This window comes from Musa acuminata, chromosome BXJ2-4, assembly GCF_036884655.1.
Source record: "Musa acuminata AAA Group cultivar baxijiao chromosome BXJ2-4, Cavendish_Baxijiao_AAA, whole genome shotgun sequence".
Classification (NCBI taxonomy): domain Eukaryota; kingdom Viridiplantae; phylum Streptophyta; class Magnoliopsida; order Zingiberales; family Musaceae; genus Musa; species Musa acuminata.
Genome location: NC_088341.1, coordinates 22,054,746 through 22,070,699, shown reverse-complemented (window position 1 = coordinate 22,070,699; position 15,954 = coordinate 22,054,746).

Here is a 15,954-nt window from a genome sequence, read left to right as displayed (position 1 = left end):
TATAATTTTTCGGTAATCTGACCTCTATGCACTGTTTCAGATCTAACTTTTAGCAATAAACTTTGATTTAGGCAAATCCTAATCCATTTGAAAGTAGACTCAAAGATCTTTATTTTGATACTAAGATTGAATGATTTGGAATTTAAATGCATACTAAGACTTCTGATTCAATTAACCCTATAGATTTTGTAAAATAGGGACTGTAATTTCTAACCTCTTGTTGCTTAACCACTTATAACTTTCTGCTAGGCACTCAGATTCATGTAAAGTATGATTTATTGGAAACTAGACTCATAAAGCTTTCTGTCAATATCTAATTTGAATGATTTAGAGTAAAATTACCTATTAAATCATCTATTTAATTCAACTCTATAAATTCTGTAAAACAGAGATAATGTTCTTTGACCTTTGGTTACTAAATTGTTTATAACTCCTTGCTGGAAACTCCAATTCATATGAAACTTAAGTTATCAAAAACTAAATTGATATATCTTTCAAATAACCTCTTTTTTTTACAAATTTGAGTATAATTGGTTATCTAAATAATTCATGCAATGTGTCTCTCAAATTCTGTCAGAATCGAGCTTTGATCATTTTCGCCTATTCTTGTTTCATCTCTTTAGGAAATTGATTTTAGCTAAAATCTTTACTTTAGTTGAGCTTTATATTATTGCTTCAAATTCATGTATACTCTTGTCCTATGAGTATTTGCATATCTTGATATGTTATGTAAACTTCATGTTTGTATCATAATGTTTCGTATAGGCACATGCATTCCGTTGTTCCGCATGTGTTTTCGATATATCCCAATTTATTATTCACAATATCTTTTATACTCTGGTGTTTGTGAGATCATTTGAACCTTTGCTAAAAATAGTAAAGGGATTATATGGACCTTTGCCAGAAATGGTAAAGGGATTATTTGGACCTTTGCCAGAAATGGTAAAGGGTATGTGCTTAGAGCCCGCGATACCCTAGATTATGTTTGGTGGTCATTCAGAAATGGATAGACCATATTATATTTGGGATACCACTCCACCTTCTATCTATTTGATATAATATCCAAAACTTTAGTTATGTGCTTCTATATCTGCTCTTGATAAGAATGAAATGTGTGTAACGTCAAATGTGACGTTTGAGCTTCGGTTTCGTATTTGTTCTTTGATATGTTCCGAAATGCTATATACTCCAAAATGTTTTATGTGTCATTGATATACTTCGAAATACTTCATATGCCATTAATATGTTCTGAAGCATTTTATCCGAAATATTTCATCTGCCATTGATATGCTCTGAAATGCTTTATATGCCATTGATATGCTCTGAAATGATTCATCTGTCATTGATTATTAGTTGCTTGCTGAGCTCTATGTGCTCACCCCATTGCTATACAAATTTTTCAGGATAGCTTGTCACTTGCTAGAATATTTAAATTGAGCTATGATAGTGGAAAGCTAGAAGGTTTTGGGGCAAATCTTTCGTACTGGATAAGTTGATGTTGTATAAGTTTCTTTTGTGTGTATCAACGACAAATCTAGATTGATGTATCTTGTAAATATTTTGAAAGTACCCCTCATATCGGGATTTTAGGAATGTTAAGTTAATTTGTATAATGATATGAACATATGATAAACATTAGTTTTTGTGATTGTATAGATTCCCACAACTATGGATTTATGATGTTATTATGGTTTAGTTGAGTTGGCTTTGGATTTTGTGAATCATTACATGATATGATGGTATGATTATAAACTGCTCAGGTCTTATGGATTATAGAATATAAGGAAATGACTTGAATATTTTCTCAATGTCCTTAAATGTGTGATTGGATCCGGGAATCAATTGTTGTTGAATTATATAATATAATAAATTCACGGGGGGCATGACAAAACCTTTACACCCCCTTTTTACAAAGCTTCCCTCACACTCTCTCTTAGAATGGTCTCTAAACTTTAGGATGAAGGACTCTATACTTTACAAGGGTTTTCAACTCTAGAGACATAGAGTTTTTGTTCACTTTTCTTGCTCCTCCATGCGGTAATAGCTAGGGTATTTATAGACCCCAAATGGCTTCAAAACTTAGAGCCAAAATTTAAATTCCCAAAATTTCGGGATACGGGCGATACCACAGCCTGACACAGTCTCGGAGACTATGTCATGACTGTTCCACCTATTGTGTCACTATTTAGGCCTTTCACTTGGCCTAACATAGCCCAAACATTGCCCAATTGGCCCCTAATTGAGTTGGCCCAATTCCAACCCAATTATATGCTAAATACGAATTTTAAGACATTTACTAAGCTAAATAAGTCCATAAGTCTAGGTTTCTTCCGGTGAGCTTCCGACGATCTTCTAACGAACTTTCAATGATCTTTCGGCAATGTTCCAGCGAACTCCTAGTAAGTTCCTAGACTTCATGATGATCTTCTTGGCAAGTTCCGACAAGCATCTATGGCAAGCTCTTGGACTTCTTGGTCAATTCCGACAGAACTTCCGATGAACATCCAGACTTTCGATAAACTCTCAAACTCCCAACGAAATCTCGTTCTTGACACCAGAACTTCATTTTGCTTTATGCCTTGCTATCATAATTAATCCTGCATACTTAAAACCCACTTTGATCTAGACAATTATTACAAAGCTAATCAAATGTTGTCCGACATGTCATTGGTTTATCAATGCTTCGTCCGATTATTCGGCGCATTGTCCTCTATTGTAGCCTATTGCCCAATCAGTCAGTTGACCTCCGCAACTTCGATTTCCTTGGCACAATTTCCACTCTTCTTGACCCGATGCTTGAACCCATGGCTTGAAGCCTTCTATCGATACGTCGATCGATCCTTCGGCTCGACGTCCAATCTTTTGACATGTTTTTCTCCTGCCCAGCATGATTCTTCCAACATTAATTGTCTCTCCTTGATTGAAGCTTCCTACGTCACTCAAAACATAGATTAAATCATAAACACTATCAATTTGTTTCTGTTAGGATCAAGAGCACGAAGAGGAGGGGGTGAATTAGTGCAGTGAAAAACTTTCGGCGATTAAAACTGCGTTCGTACGATAAGAGCGATTTCGGTAGAAAAGTCGATTCATAAATCACTTTAACTTTTGATCAAGCAGGATGTAGTTAAAGCAAGTCTATGAAGGCAGTTTGCAGTTATGATGGAAATTAGAATGTAAGCATAAACTGAAATATGATGTTCGTACGATAAAACTGATTTACGTCTAAACGTCGATTTAGAAAATACTGAACTTTGAAACATGATCATAAATGCGTAGAAGGTAGTAAGCTATTGAGGATGTTTGCAGTAAAGATAATATGCTCAAAGTAAATGCAAACTAGCGAGCACCGTAATTTTAGAGTGGTTCGGTCAATCTTGACCTACATCCACTTCTGGCTTCCTCCACCGACAAGATCACCGACGTCCACTAGAGGCCTTCCTTCAATAGGTGAAGGCCAACCACCCTTTTACAGTTTCACTCCTTTTGACGGGCTTAGGAGGCAACCCTTACAAACTTTTCTCTCCTCTCTTGAAAGATCAAAACTTGGAAGAAAAGAGGGAGGATAACTTCTAGACTTTACAACACTTTTGAGCTCTAAAATCATAGAGTAAGATCAAGCTTTCGGTGCCTTTTGGGTTTCCTTTCATTGCTCTGAAAGGGTGTATTTATAGGCCCCAACCCAATTTGAATTTCGAGCTCAAAACTGTCATCTCCCGGAATTTCGGGGTCTGGCGGTTGCATCGCCTGACTGGGGCGATTGCACCGCTTGGCAGAGCTCGAAGATCGAGCCTCTGGGTGGTGCCACCTCCTCTCAAGGGTGGTTGCACCTCCTACTAGAGCTCAGAGACCGAGCTCAGGTGGTTGCACCTCTGTTAGAGGTGGTTGCACCGCCCAACTAAAGCTTAGAGACTGAGCCCTGGGCGGTGCCACCGTCGACCCAAGCGATGCCACCTTTGGACAAGAAATTTGGGTCCGAATGGGCTAATCCATTCGGCCCAATTTGGGTCTGTCAAGGGCCCAATTGCCCCAAGATTAAGTTAATGGGATCACCTCCTATTTCTAACTTAATCATCGTGCTAACTACGAATTTCTTAAGACATTTACTGCAACTTGCTCTGGTGCGTCAATCGCTTCTTCCGACGAGCTTCCGTCGATCATCCGATGAACCCTCAGTGATGCTCCTGCGGACTTCCAGCAAACTCCTAGACTTGCGATGATCCACTTGGTGAGTTCGGACAAGCTTATTTGGCAAGCTCCTGGACTTCTCGGATTTGTTCCCGCAGAACCTCCGACGACCGTCCGGACTTCCATCGAACTCTCGAACTCCCAACGTGATCATAGTCTTGACTCCAGCGCAACTCCTACTGCATGTCTTACTCCCATCGTAGTTAATCCTGCACATGTAAAACAAAACTTCGATCGAGACAATTAATCCTAAGAAATTAACCAAGTTGTCCGGCATGTCATTGGTCCCTCGACGCTTCGTCCGATTCTTCGGCGCATCGTCCTCTCCTGCGGCCTATTGCCCAATCGGCCAGTTGACTCCACAACTCTGATATCCTTGGCGCAATACCCGCTTTTCTTGGCCCGATGCCCGAGTCCACGACCCGAAGCCTTATGTCGATACATCGACCGATCCACCGGCCCGACGTCTAATCTTCTGACATGTTCCTCCGGCACAACATGATTTTTCTTCCTTTAATTGTCTCATCCTGATCGAAGCATCCTGCGTCACTCAAAACACAGATTAAAACATAAACACATATCAAGTGGTTTTATCATCAAAATACGAGATTCAACAATCTTCCCCTTTTTGATGATGACAACTACTTGATGACGGAGTTATCCTTAACTCCCTGAGTTTAAACAAACTCCCCCTATCAATATGCCATTTTGATAGAACTTTGAATTCAAACTGAATTCAAGTTATTGCAATATTCATCATGAATACTTGCAACACGTCATCATGAACTTATGCATAACATCATACTTCTCCCCCTTTGTCATCAACAAAAATGAGTTCAACTATTCTTGTGTTTGGAATATAAGTTTAACTCATTGCATGAAAAACATAATATCAAGTTTTATCATCATGCAGTTTTGAAGCTAGAAAATTTAGCAAGTGTTAAATCATGCTTCGAACATTCAAGCTATCAAGTTTTAGATATGCAAGTTGTACAACATACAATATAACAAATTCAAAGATATGCAAGTTGGCATATTTGCTTTTCTTTGCGATAGGTAAGATAGCACTTTTGCTTATAGAAATATGCAAGTTAGCAATCTTTGCTTCTCTTTTGAGATGAGCAATTTCTTGCTTCCTTTGCAAAGTTTGAGCTAGCAATTTTGCTTCCGTTGCAAAGTGCAAGTTAGCATGTTTTGCATCTTGAGATAGGCAAGATAGCACATTTTTACATTTTCTTGAGATTTTAAGCTAGCAATTCTCGGTGATGTTCAAGATAGCAATTTCTTCTCTTTTGAGAAGTGCAATTTTTGCTTTCTTCTTGAATTGTGCAAGCTAGCTATCTCCCCCTTTGTCAATGTCAAAAAGAAGAGAAGACCCTTTATGTCAATTTCTAAATCATGACAAAGGTGAGTAATCATTCTTATTTCAAAATTCCATAATTGAGATAAACCTTGAATTCAAATTAAGGGAATTTTAATCATCATTTACATCATATGCAATACATCACATACATCATAATAAAAAGCATAAGTATTGCATGCATAATGCCAAATCATCATGTATATAAAATATAACATCATGCATGATTCCAAATCATCATTCTATCAAAAAATGATAATTATTGATTTTCACATTATTTAAAAAAAAAAATCAAAGTGTTGCATGCCTTTTTATCTAAGGGAAAAATCATAGTGTTGCATGCTTCATTCCAAAACATTTCAAGCCATGCAAGCCATAAATACAAAAAAATCATGTCATGAAGGATAAAATCATTTGAATACCAAAAGACATGATTCATATAGTAAAATATTCTTTAAATAAAATATCAAGAAAAATCATAGGAGTACAAAGAAGAGATCTTATTTTAAAAGAAAATCAAGTAATAAATCCAAGAACTCACAAGGAAAAATCATGATTCATTTAGAAAATCTCGTCTTATAAAAATATGAAGTAGAATAGTAGGAGATCGATTAATGAGAAATTTTGATTCATAATAAAATCTCATGTATCGAATGTCGAGAAATCAAAATGATGATTTATAAAAAATAATATCACAAGTTATATTCAAGAGAAAAATCATCATTCATTTTCAACTCATTCAATTTGTCAAATCAACATTTCTTAGATATGCATAATACCAAAATATGGTTTCAAATGTTTGACATATAACATGCATAAATTCAAAAATTAAAAGGAGAAGGGAATAATTTAAAGGTACAAAGATTTCAACCATCTCATAAACAAATGTAAGAACAAGTCATGAATCTAAAATTCCATAAATCAAAATGATCATCAACGGTAATCTCATGTTATTCCAAGAAATCAATATCATGATTTTGATAAAACTCATTTCAAATTCAAATCATCAAAATCACTTTTATGGTTCACAAAATTCATAACATAGGTAGATTCATGATTTCATTGATAATATATTTTCCTTCTTTTTTTTTAAGTATTTCATTTTAAGTGATTGATTTCATGTTAGCATGCTTTTTCATTTATGTTAAATAAAAATATGCATCAACGTTTAGGATCGAAAAATGAATTTTGTCATAAAACCATCAAGATCAATAGATTCTCAAAAATGAATTGTTATGATCAAGAAAATCCGAAAATGAAATCTAACATTTTCATGCATCCGGACAAGGTTTTGCTATAGATTTTCAAGTTCAATCATGAAGATAAAACATGCTCATGATCATGGAAATTTTTGTATCCAAAACACATAATTTCCAACATGTTATTAAGGCATGTAATAGTGTAAAGTTCTCATTATAGCAATTTAGTGAGTGAATTAAGGACGTCCGAAAAATGATTTTAATAAGTTCATGCATTCGGACATATTTTTGTCATATGTTTTTCAAATACACTCATGAAAATAACACATGCTTATCATCATATATAACTTGAAATTTCATGCATATAATTATCAATCATAGTATCAAAATATTTAATATTACATCATTATGCATTTCTTCAAGCCTGATTTTATTTAATCAAAATCGAGAAATAACAATGGAAATCAACATGATACACATTATTACTTCTTAACCACATATAGTATGATATTAAACTTCTTAATATTTTCATTAAGACATTAAGCATGGTTTTAATCAAAATCAGAAATAATCAAAATACACATTTTTTCTTCTTAAGAAAAACATACATATGATCCTTAGATTTAAATCTAACATTTTATTTCATTAACATGAAACATGTAATTTTCATTATTATTTTCAAATTACGAGCATGATCATATTCTTGCATTTTCAAATAATTTTTTTTTAATATGCAATTTTGAAAAATAATTATTCTAAAAAAAAGAAAATGCATCATGAAAAACATCAAGTAATTTCAAAATAAATTAAGGGGGTTTCGATTACCTCATCGTTGAATGTCGTTAAGGTGTAGTTTGCCACCTCGCCTTTCTTGATTTTCTCCTCGTCTTCGGAGGAGCTCGATTCGTCCCACTTTGTGTTCTTTTTTTTGCGTTCAAAGCAAGTAGTTCCATTCTTTTTATTTTTTAATTTTTGTTTCATTTGTAGTTTAAGTTCGCCATCACTTGAGCTTATGCTCGAGTGGTCTTCAAATATTCTATGTCCAAAGTCCTTCCTATTCTTTGGAAGGTTGTTTTGTTCATCATGTTCATCATGTGCATTGTGCACCATTTCATATGTCATCAATGAACCGATAAGTTCTTCAAGTGGAAAAATATTTAAATCTTTTGTTTTCTTGTATTGCCGTTATTTTAGGATCCCACCTTTTTGAAAGGGATCTTAAGATCTTGCTTACGAGATCAAAATTCGAGAAAGATTTACCAAGAACTCTTAGATTATTGACGACATCCGTGAAACGGGTATACATGTCGCCTATAGTCTCGCTTAGTTGCATTCAAAAAAGCTCAAAATCATGCAATAAAATGTTAACTTTCGAGTCTTTGACTCTACTAGTTCCTTCGTGCGTGATTTCAAGTGTTCGCTAAATATCAAAAACCATTTCGCATATAGAAATCCGATTGAACTCATTTTTGTCCAAAGCATAAAATAAGGCATTCATAGCCTTCGCGTTCAAAGAAAAATACTTTTTCTCCAAATCCGACCATTCATTCATCGATTTAGAGGGAAGTTAAAAATCGTTTTCAACAATATTCCATAAATCCAAAATTCATAGAAATCAAGAAAACTCTCATTCGAGTTTTCCAGTAAGTGTAGTCCAATCCGTTAAACAACGGTGGACGAACAATCGAAAAACCCTCTTTAAAGCCATGAAGAGCCATTTCTCTCGGGTGTAAATCTGAAATGAGAAATACCGGGCTCTGATACCAATTGTTAGGATCAAGAACACTAAGAGGGGGGGGTGAATTAGTGCAGCAGAAAACTTTCGACGATTAAAACTGCGTTCGTACAATAAGAGCGATTTCGGTAGAAAAGCCAATTCGTAAATCACTTTAACTTATGATCAAGTAGGATGCAGTTAAAGCAAGTCTATAAACGCAGTTTGCAGTTATGATGGAAATTAGAATGTAAGCGCAAACTGAAATATGATGTTCGTACGATAAAACTGATTTACGTCTAAACGCCAATTCGGAAAATACTGAACTTTGAAACACGATCGTAAATACACAAAAGGCAGTAAGCTATTGAGGAGGTTTACAGTAAAGATAATATACTCAAAGTAAATACAAACCAGAGAGCACCATGATTTTAGAGTGGTTCGGTCAATCTTGACCTACATCCACTTCTGGCTTCCTCCACCGACGAGGTCACCGACGTCCACTAGAGGCCTTCCTTCAATAGGCGAAGGCCAACCACCCTTTTACAGTTTCACTCCTTTTGATGGGCCTAGGAGACAACCCTTACAAACTTTTCTCTCCTCTCTTGAAAGATCAAAACTTGGAAGAAAAGAGGGAGAATAACTTCTAGACTTTACACCAATTTTGAGCTCTAAAATCATAGAGTACGATCAAGCTTTCGGTGCCTTTTGGGTTTCCTTTCATTGCTGAAAGGGTGGGGTATTTATAAGCCCCAACCCAATTTGAATTTCGAGCTCAAAACTATCATCTCCCGGAATTCCGGGGTCTAGCGGTTGCACCGCCTGACTGGGGCGGTTGCACCGCCTGGCAGAGCTCGAAGACTGAGCCTCTAGGCGATGCCACCTCCTCTCAAGGGCAGTTGCACCTCCTGCCAGAGCTCGGAGATCGAGCTCAGGCGGTGCCACTACCTGACTAGGGCGGTTGCACCGCCTAGACAGAGCTCGGAGACCGAGCTCAGGCGGTTGCACCGCCCAGCCAGAGCTCGAAGACTGAGCCCTGTACGGTGCCACCGCCGACCCAGGCAGTGCCACCTCTGGCCAAGAAATCTGGGTCCGAATGGGTTAATCCATTCGGCCCAATTTGGGTCTGTCAAGGGCCCAATTGCCCCAAGATTAAGTTAATGGGATCACCTCCCATTTCTAACTTAATCATCATGCTAACTACGAATTTCTTAAGACATTTACTGCAACTTGCTCCGGTGCGTCAATCGCTTCTTCCGGCGAGATTCCGTTGATCATCCGATGAACCCTCGGTGATGCTCCTACGGACTTCCGGCAAACTCCTGGACTTGCGATGATCCACTTGGCGAGTTCCGACGAGCTTCTTTGGCAAGCTCCTGGACTTCTCGGATTTGTTCCCGCATAACCTCCGACGACCATCCGGACTTCCGTCGAACTCTCGAACTCTCGAACTCTCAACGTGATCATAGTCTTGACTCCGGCGTAACTCCTACTGTATGTCTTACTCCCATCATAGTTAATCCTACATATGTAAAACAAAACTTCGATCGAGACAATTAATCCTAAGTAATTAACCAAGTTGTCCGGCATGTCATTGGTCCCTCGACGCTTCGTACGATTCTTCGGTGCATCGTCCTCTCCTGCGGCCTATTGCCCAATCGGCTAGTTGACTCCGCAACTCCGATATCCTTGGCGCAATACCTGCTTTTCTTGGCCCAATGCCCGAGTCCACGACCCGAAGCCTTCTATCGATACGTCGACCGATCCACCGGCCCGACGTCCAATCTTCTGACATGTTCCTCCAGCACAACATGATTTTTCATGCTTTAATTGTCTCATCCTGATCGAAGCATCCTGCGTCACTCAAAATGCAGATTAAAACATAAACACATATCAAGTAGTTTCATCATCAAAATACGAGATTCAACAGTTTCATCATCAAAATCCGAGATTCAACAGAAACATCCTTACCCAAGGAATGGATTTTCCGTAAAGTTTTTCATCCTCTCTCCGTTCCTCGGTGAATTTGATTCTTCTCTTTCGATTCTAAATGACATGTTAAATTACCTCATCCTATCTTGAGTCAAACACTGATGAGGTAATGATTTTATGATCAAGATTAATGATTTTATGATATTTTATGAATCTCGAAATTGATTTTGATGGCTTGATTATGAGTTTCAAGTTGACGATTTGAATTTGAATGAGTTTATATTCGAATTATGATTTTGACTTATTGGAGTTACTACTTGAAATTTTTTTTTAATCACAATCTCTTCTTTGTACACCTACAATTTTTGTTATTTATAGAAAGAAGAGATTTGATAAAATGGATGAATGCTGAATTTTCCTTTAAGATGAACTCTGCGTAAATATTTTAGCATACTTAATTTTGAATGATAAAATTTTTGTACGATCAATGCTGAATTCCTGATGTTATAAACACAAATTATGTGCTTCAAGTCTCATTCCCTTTTTGATGATGACAAAGGGGGAGAAAAGTGATGACTTGTACCATTTTGATAGCATGACTTATATGAATTGCAAAAGCTTGTGTGATATAAATGTCTTATATGCCTTGCAAAATCCTTGAGAATATCACAAGATTGATTGATCATATTGAAAGCATGCCTTACATCTATATCATGAAATTCATGTTGAAAATCTTTATCTCCTGTCATAGTAAAAATCGTCCCTTATCATTTGACTTATGATTTTCATCGAAGTTTCATATTTACTATTGCTTAATGAGAATAACGATAAGTTCTACGGTTAGAACTTATTGGTTTATGCTTGAATTCAATGGATGGAATTCAAGTGTTTTCATCTTCTCATAATATGACATATAGATAGGGGGAGTTATGTTTAACTCTGTCATCAATTGATTGTCATCATCAAAAAGGGGGAGATTGTTGAATCTCGGATTTTGATGATAAAATCAATTGATGGGTTAATTGATCTAATCCATATTATTGAGTTAAGTGTGCAGGATTAACTACGATAACCAGAAAACACAAAGCAAGCATACCAGAGTCAAGTTTGATGGACGTTTAAGAGTCCGAAGAATCGTCGGAGATGCTGCCGAAACCAACCGAGAAGAAATCGGGAACCTGTCGGAATTTTCGGAAGTTCGCCGAAGAGATCGTCGGAGGTTCACGGAGATCACCGAGAAGGCTCGGCTACTCGTTAAAGTCATCACAAGATCGGGAGCTTGTTGGGAGTCCGTCGGAAGAAGTTCGTCGAAAAGCTCGCTGGAACAAGACTCGACGTTCGCGGTTGAAAACTTGCTTAGGATGTTTTTAGTTATGTAGTTCACTTGTAATTAGGATTAGGATTAAGAGATAATCCTATATCCTGGTTAGGGGCCAACTAAGCCCAAAATTAGACTTGGTTTGGGCTAAATTTAAAGCCAAACCAGTGAACCGAAGGGTCTGGCGGTGGCACCGCCCAGCACCCGAGAGCCAGGCGGTGGCACCACCTGGGCTGAGCAGTGGCACCACTTGGCTGGGTGGTGGCACCGCCAGTCCACTGTCAGTGTCAGACACTAACAGGCGGTGGCACCGCCACTGACAGGCGGTGGCACTGCCAGCATCAGGAACCAAAGAGAATTCAAATTTTAGAGCCCAAATTTGAATCCTCTTGAGGCCTATAAATACCCCTCAAATCTCAACTATGATTACAACTTTTTGAGAAGCAATTGATTGAGAAAAAGGTCTTAGAAAAGTCTTAGCTAGTCTTGTTTTCAATTTTCTAGTGTTCACCTCCTTCTTTCTTGCTGAAAAGCTGTAAGAGAGTGAACCGCTTGTAAAAAGTTGTAAGAGGGGTATTTACCCTTCCCCTTCAAGAGATTTGCTAGTGGAAGGTGGGAGCCTCATCGAAGAGGGGCCTCGCAAGTGGATGTAAGTCATTTGACCGAACCACTTTAAAATCGGCGTGATCTCTGGTTTGCATTTACTTATTGTCATTTATATTACTGTAAACCATTTGCACTTTAATGCTCTACTTTTTTGTCTCCTTCTTACGTATCCCTTCAAGTTAAAACGCAATCGAAATGATTTCAAACGAAACGTTGCTTTTATCGTACGAAGTTTCCGAAAGTGTTTAAATCGTCAAAAGTTTATCGTACTTTACCGCTACACTAATTCACCCCCCCCCCTCTTAGTGCCGCTCCAATCCTAACAGGTACCACCACCCAGATTTCCGGCAGTGCTTTCCAAGCGGTGCCACCACCGACCAAGAATTCAGGGGCTGAATTTGGTGCTCAATTCGGCCCAATTCAGCCCTGTTAAGGGCCCAATTGCCCCTAATTAATTTAATGAGATTACCTCCTAATCCTAACTTAATTTACACTCTAACTGTGATAATTAAGACATGTTTACTGCACTTCTTGTTCCGGTGCGTCAATTTCTCTTCTAGCGAGCTTCCGCGTACTTCCGACGAACTCTCGATAAGCTCCTGGACTTTACAATGATCTTCTTGGCAAGTTCCGACGAGATTCTTTGGTAAGCTCCTCGACTTCTCAGTTAGTTTCGGCAGAACTTCCGACGAACATTCGAACTTCCGACGAACTCTCGAACTCCCAATGAGATCTCGATCTTGACTCCAGCACAACACCTGCTTTATGTCTTACTGCTATCATAGTTAATCCTACACACTTTTCTCAACATATAAATTAGATCAAACAATTTACAATTGACTTCATCATCAAAATCCGAGATTCAACACTCCCCCTTTTTCATGATGACAACCAATTGGTGAAGGAGTTAACCTTAACTCCCCCTATCTATATGCCATATTTTGAGAAAAGACAAATTTGAATTCACAATCTTGAATTCAAGCATCAAACTAATAAGTTATTATTCAATCATGAACAACATGATACTTATCATGATTTACTGATTCAAAATATGATACCACGTGTCCAATTTCAAATTTCTTTTGATACCATGATAATTCATCATGGTATCAATTGTAAATAGCAAGTTAAGCTCATGATACCTCATCATAACAATTTGATACAAAATCTGATACTAGGAATGAAACATTTAAAAGTAATCATGCCACTTAAGTAATTATGCCACATTACGGTATATTTCAAGTAAACATTTGATATTTTTCAAGTATTTATATTTGACAATACCAATCATATTTCAAGCATTTATGATAAGATACAAGCATATATTTACAATGCCAATGCTATATTTTGGTATCATTTCTCCTCCTTTGTCATCAACAAAAAGGAGAACAATTCAACAATGCAAGTGTGGTAAAAATTCATAGGAGTTAAACCCGTGAGAGATGTATTTGTCAATGAAATCCATGAAGTGATTAAGTGTATCAAAAATCATTAAGTGATGGAGCAAGGGTATAAAGTAAACTTGATACCAAGGAAGATAAAAATGAAATAGATTCATGAAAGCCCTATTCATGAAATACATTAAGAGAAAGATAGTCTAGAAAAAAAATACAACAAACTCATGCATTCGGACAATTTAACATTCCCAACTCCCTTCTAATGAAATCAAATTATTCTTCATTTAAAGGTTTTGTAAAGATATCGGCCAATTAATGTTTTGTATCAATGAATTCTAAAATTACATCATGATTATTAACATAATCTCGTATAAAGTGATGCCTAATATCAATATATTTCATTCTAGAGTTCTGAATAAAATTTTTCGTTAAATATTTTGTACTTATGTTATCACACTTTATAGGTATATTCTTCAGGTGAATTCCATAATCTTCTAAAGTGTTTTTCATCCATATAACTTGAGCACAGTATGCACCTACTGCAATATACTCAACTTCGGTTGTGGATAATGCAACCGAGTTTTGTTTCTTGGAAGACCAAAACACAAGAGCGTATCCTAAAAATTGACATGTTCCGGATGTGCTTTTTCTATCTATTTGGCAACTAGCAAAATTAGCATCGGCATAACCAAACAATTTTTTAGATTTTGTATACCATAATCCTAGCTTAGGAGTTCCTTTTAGGTATCTAAAAATCCTTTTGACAACTTTTAAATGAGATTGCTTGGAGTTAGATTGAAACCTAGCATAAAGTACTATGCTAAACATGATGTCTGGTCTAGTTAAGTGAGGTATAGTAAACTACCTATCATACCCCAATAAACATTTTGATCAAGGCTTTCTCTACCTTCGTCAATGTCTAACTTAGTGGAGGCACTCATAGGAGTAATGATAGCCTTTGAACTATCAATATTAAATCGTTTTAGCAAATCTAATGCATATTTTGTTTAACTCACAAAAATGCCATAATTAAGTTGTTTGATTTGCAAGCCTAACAAGAAAGTTAATTACCTATTAAACTAATTTCAAACTCTTGGTTCATACTTTTGGCAAATGATTCATATAAAAATTCATTCATAGAACCAAAAATAATATCATCAACATAAATTTGAATAATAAGAAAATTATTTTTAAAATTTTTAATAAATAATGTGGTATCGACCTTGCCTTTACAGAAATTATTTTGGATAAGAAATGAGCTAAGTCTCTCATACCAAGCCCTTGGGGCTTATTTCAACCTCTAGAGAGCTTAAGTCAATTTAAACCTATGGTTAGGGAAATTATCATTCTTAAATCTGGGAGGTTGTTCAACATAAACTTCTTTGGAAATAAAGCCATTAAGAAAAGTACTTTTAACATCAATTTGAAGCAACTTAAAATTATTACTACTAGCATAGGCAAGGAGCATCCTTATAGCTTCTAATCGTGTCACAAGAGCGAAGGTTTCTTCATAATCAATACATTCTTCTTATTTGAAACCCTTGACCACTAATCTAGTCTTGTTTCTAACCACAATACCAAATTCATCTTGTTTGTTTCTAAAGACCCATTTAGTACGAATAACTAAATAGTAATTTAGCCTTGGAACAAGCTTCCATACCTTATTTCTCTCAAATTGATTCAACTTTTCTTGCATTACGATAACCCATGAATCATCTTTCAAGGCCTTGTCAATGCTTTTAGATTCAATTTGGGAGAGAAAAGTAACGTTGGCACAAAAATTCTTAAGAGAAGAATGAGTTTGAACCCCTTTTGATGTGTCTTCTATAATTAGCTCCTTAGGATGAGCATCTATATACTTTCATTCCTTAGGTAAGGATTTTTCGAAAGAAGATGCATCCAAGTTGCTAAATAGAGAAAGGGTTTCATTTAAATTAAAAGCATCAAAATTAACATCATCATCAAAATCATTTTTCTTAACTTTGGAAACGTTATTAAAAACAACACTCTTCTATAACCAAAGTTCTTTTGTTAAAAATATGAAATGTTTTAGAAATAGAAGAATAGCCAAGAAAAATTTCTTCATCGGATTTTACGTCAAACTTTCCTCATGCATCTTTTTCATTCAAGATAAAATATTTACATCCGAAAACTTTAAAATATGAAACATTGGGTTTTTTGTTATTCCATAATTTATAAGGAGTTTTGGAAAGCAATGGTCTTACTAGAACCATATTCAT